The sequence below is a fragment of the Galendromus occidentalis genome, unplaced genomic scaffold (genome assembly GCF_000255335.2).
Source record: "Galendromus occidentalis unplaced genomic scaffold, Mocc_1.1 scf7180000077488, whole genome shotgun sequence".
In the NCBI taxonomy this organism is placed as follows: domain Eukaryota; kingdom Metazoa; phylum Arthropoda; class Arachnida; order Mesostigmata; family Phytoseiidae; genus Galendromus; species Galendromus occidentalis.
In genome coordinates this window covers 1-4,161 of record NW_003805476.1, presented here as the reverse complement: position 1 = coordinate 4,161, position 4,161 = coordinate 1, and the positions used below count along the sequence as shown (strand labels likewise).

Sequence of the window (4,161 nt, the reverse complement as noted above, 5' to 3'; positions counted from 1 at the left end):
AAGAAGATGGCATAACGTAGAGCTCTGTGATACTCGTGGTCCCCGCAAGTCACATTGAAAGGGAGCACTTCGTTGTCGAATTCTCGGATGATCTTACCAATCAAGAAAAAGTTGGACCGCACGGCCACGATCCTCGGCTCAACGTTGCGGGTTGCGGATATCGTTTTCCACATTGTCGTGATGCTGGGATGTCGATCGGATGACCACCGCGAGGGATCTCGACGTTCAAGTGCCAGCGGTGCAGCATGCCTCTATGATGCCCGGTGTGGATTCCTCTGATTTAAGCTCCGGTTCTTCCTCCGACTGTTTCCGGAAGCTATCATTCCGCGTCCTGCGTACCGACTTGAGACCTCTAGAAGTTTCTCGACAGTCGCAAACTGTGGCTTGTGAACGGCACCTGGGAAGTCCCTGGGGCGAGCGAATTCCAGGCCGGAGCCCCGAATCCGGCCAGAGAAACAAAATCGTCCCTACTGCCGACTGATCTTAGAGAGGGAGGAGATTCGTTCGCTAGCTACCTCAGCGGTTTCTGTTGAGAATCGGTACTGTCCCCGATGATGGAGACGATGGTGTCGAGGAGAGGAACGAAAACGCTCGAGATGAATATCTCCCACCGTCGGTGTTCGAGTGTGCGACGCGCTCAGTTCACACGAGTGAATGGTTCGCTGAAGAGCGCTCGTTGGTTTGCCTGCCACATGACGTGATCGGAAGCGACAAGGCGGAAAACCCTAGCGTTTATCCTACTCGTCACAATGCTCCTCCGGAGAGAAGTTTCAAGTGCAAAAGGACTGCGAGCGGCAGCGACAACGACGACGACGACTATGGAGAATGCGAGAATCGCAGCAGCCGCGATGGTGGAAAAAATTGTGGAGAGCTACGGAGAAAGAAACAAGGTGGACGACTGTCTGGCGCAAACGACGCCAAATCTGTTTGAGCAGCGAAAGGCAAACAGTCTATGGGAACAACTCAATTGCAAAATGTTATTGCTTCCTTGCCCTTCCCTCTACTTCCTTTGGTGCCCCGCCCGATTCTGCAGCCGCTGGAGATGTTGTCGGAACTGGACAGTTTCCTTGACGACTGTTTCGCTTTCGCTGCAGCCTTGTCTCTCACGTTCGCTTTCTTCTCACACGGACAGTTTTGAATGCAGCTCGCCCCGAGACGTTTTATTCCTCGCCGCCCCCCCCCCGTGAACCCAGCCCTCGCTTCGTTCGCTCCACGTATTCGGCGGAGTTCCGACAAATGAAAACTACCACCACTACGCATATATGCATTCAATGCAAAGGCTTCTTCACGCAAGCTCTCGCTCGCGAAGGTCCTCCTCTTTTTTTTTGAGTAGTGGAGACAGAACCTCACACATCGAGCTTCAGAGAGCATTCTTTCCCTGGAAGTTCCACACACAGCGAGAGCTCATTGCATAAGCCGGGCTCCCGTCCCGGCTCGATTCGACCGCAGGTACAGGAGATAAGAATCGTAGACGATGACGGCTTGGGTTTCATGCCTACCCTTTCCTCGGCACATTCGCCAAAGGAGCAGATGAAGAGCGAAATCCTAGAATAAGCAATATGTGATTTTCAGAAACTATAGTCTGCTGGAACTTGCGTCTTACACCGGGTGGCCGGGTATGTCATGCGTTACTGGAAGCTGGAGCCACCAGTACCGATTCCTCTCACCTGACAGATTCAGAGCACCCCCGATCATTTCGTCGGGACTACATCCTCAGTGCCACAAGTATTCGGTGTTGCGAACGAACCCATCTCCACGAAAAGAGCAAATCCCGACAAAGCACGGAGCACCGCGCAAAATGTAGCATAAACATCAAACGCTCCCGGTGCTACCCGTGGGTGTTTTATTCCTGCGCGCTTCCTATGACTTCCCCCGTCACCGCCTTTGTAATATTTGTAGCGACCGCCCGTCGCTGCTCCCGTTGGATGAATGCCTTTGCTCCGAATCATCGCCACTCATGACATCAGCGGCGGCACGGAGTCATCAAATGTGGATTGCGTATTTGAACGAAGATTCCCCCTTATAGTCATGCGGTTGCCCCAGCACAGCACCGTGTCGACGTCGCTTCGACGATCAGCGAAGAAGGAAAGCTCAACTCCCCTGGAAATCGGGATGAGGAGTCGGTCTCGTTCAGGCCCAAAGTGAGTCCCGAGCTCCGACACCTTCCATGGAACAATCCAGGCTTGCATACATTTACACTCCTTGCGTAGGTACACGGTACACACTCAGTCAGAGGAACGCGAATTCCGATCAGACCAACAAAATTCGCCGCTTTCGAGAGAGATAGTCCGGAATGACTCGTAGACTCGAGCTTGTTTTTCTCCTCGGATTTCCTAGAGCTCAAGGGGAGAAACGCAACCACAATTACGGAGCCTGTCTCGGTCGGGTTGGGCGAAGCCCATTATATCGTTGCTCTGATCGATTCTCGAGGAGAGTCGTTCGCGACGGAGATTTTTTCTTCGACGTTTTTGAAGCGTTCTCCTGTCGGCGTGCCCAGTCCTTGGACCATAGCACCCTAGGTAGCTGTTATGTGACCTAGGGGGGTAGATGGCGCGTCAGCGAGTTCCTTCGACGCCTGATGGGTGGACGGTCGACCGCTCGACGGTTCGGCTCCCCACTCATACGGATAGGGTGTTGCCAGGATGGCGAGATGCTCCTTCCAGTCACACCCGATATGCTCTCCCTCCGATCCTTCAATGGAAGGTTAGGCACGTACGTACTTTTCTGAAATAGTGTAATGGGTGTAAGGATTCGGGGGAATCCGAACGCCTTTGCCGACTGAGATCATGCGGGTTTTGTCGTATGACCTGAATGTCGTCCGCTGAGGACTAGAAGCAGTTTCCGGCATGCAGCGGACCGAGTCTTCTGGCTTATACCATGGTCCTGTCCGTCGTTACGTGCGGTCCTCGTAAGTTGGCTCGTTGGTCTAGGGGTATGATTTTCGCTTAGGGTGCGAGAGGTCCCGGGTTCAAATCCCGGACGAGCCCGATTTTTTCCAGAAACCCAGGTCACAAACGCTAGGCGGTCTCGAGGAAGCTGTTGAAAAAGCTAGCTTGCCCGATAGCTGAATTTTCATTGGAGGTGACTTAGCGAGCCGTATTCCCCGTTCACAGCGCACGAGCTCGAACTTCTGTCGGGAGCATACCTAATTTTACGATTTTCAGGCTGGCTGAGCGAGTGACTCCACAGTTCTGGCATGAATCTTCAGATTTAAGACGAAGTGTTCGTATGTAGGTACATAAACGATCCCAGGTGGGAAGGGACTGAAGATGAATTCGATGCAGCACCAGATGGCTCCACATCTTGTGTTGCTGGCGTGGCCGCGTCACTGGTCTTCTATCGTCAGCTATCCTTACGGTGACGTGTTGCCGGGCGCGCCGGCAAGCACGGCGCCGTGTGATCGTGACCTTGTTTTTCGCGAAAACTGGCTCTGCTCCCATATGGAATAGAAATCGGAGCTGTGGCCGCTGGCCCAAGCAGCAAGGGACAACTCCGGAATGGGGATCTGTCACACACACCATTACATCGTCAAATCGACAAATTACGAATATTGCAAGATTGGAGCTCTAAACGGGAGAGGTTATTTTCTTCCGCTCCGCAGTGAGCCAAGGGTGCTGCTCGGAATGCTCCCTCGAGAGTCCGTCATTTTGTGGGCTGCTTATCAGAATCCTATCAGATTGCTGGGGTCTGCGCAAATCAAACGTGCGCCGGAATCCAGCGGATACACCCGCGCATAATAATTTCCCTGGATGAAGTTCAGAAGAACAAGTGGAGCTCCATGCCGAAGGAAACTTCACTATGCAACGCCGTCGATAGCTCAGTTGGTAGAGCGGAGGACTGTAGAGCAACTTGCAGTGATCCTTAGGTCGCTGGTTCAAGTCCGGCTCGACGGATACATTTTTGGAAATAGTTGCAATAGGCTTGGTGTTCTATGCTTCGCGAGCTCGCAGCATCGAGGGTTCGGAGAGCCCACCGTGTGGTATGCTCGAACATGTCTCGCGCTGGAAGAGCCCTTGGTCTCGAGACTGCGCATCGGCACAGCGTGATCGATATTCTGATCGAGTCCTCCTCCTCACATAAAGGAATACTACGCCTTTGCGGTATTCATGTAAAATTACTTTCTCAGATAATCATACGCCGTTTGATCGACGATGGTTGCTG

At 52.9% G+C, this 4,161-nt stretch overlaps 2 non-coding genes across 2 annotated transcripts; both read left to right on the top strand.

Moving 5' to 3' along the window:
* The first annotated feature begins 2,915 nt into the window (after positions 1 to 2,915).
* On the top strand, positions 2,916 to 2,987 carry TRNAP-AGG (transfer RNA proline (anticodon AGG)). The gene has a single exon. It is a non-coding gene; the product is annotated as a tRNA-Pro (tRNA).
* Positions 2,988 to 3,806: 819 nt separating this feature from the next.
* On the top strand, positions 3,807 to 3,893 carry TRNAY-GUA (transfer RNA tyrosine (anticodon GUA)). Its single transcript is given in 2 exon segments — positions 3,807 to 3,843; positions 3,858 to 3,893. It is a non-coding gene; the product is annotated as a tRNA-Tyr (tRNA).
* The last annotated feature ends 268 nt before the right edge of the window (positions 3,894 to 4,161 follow it).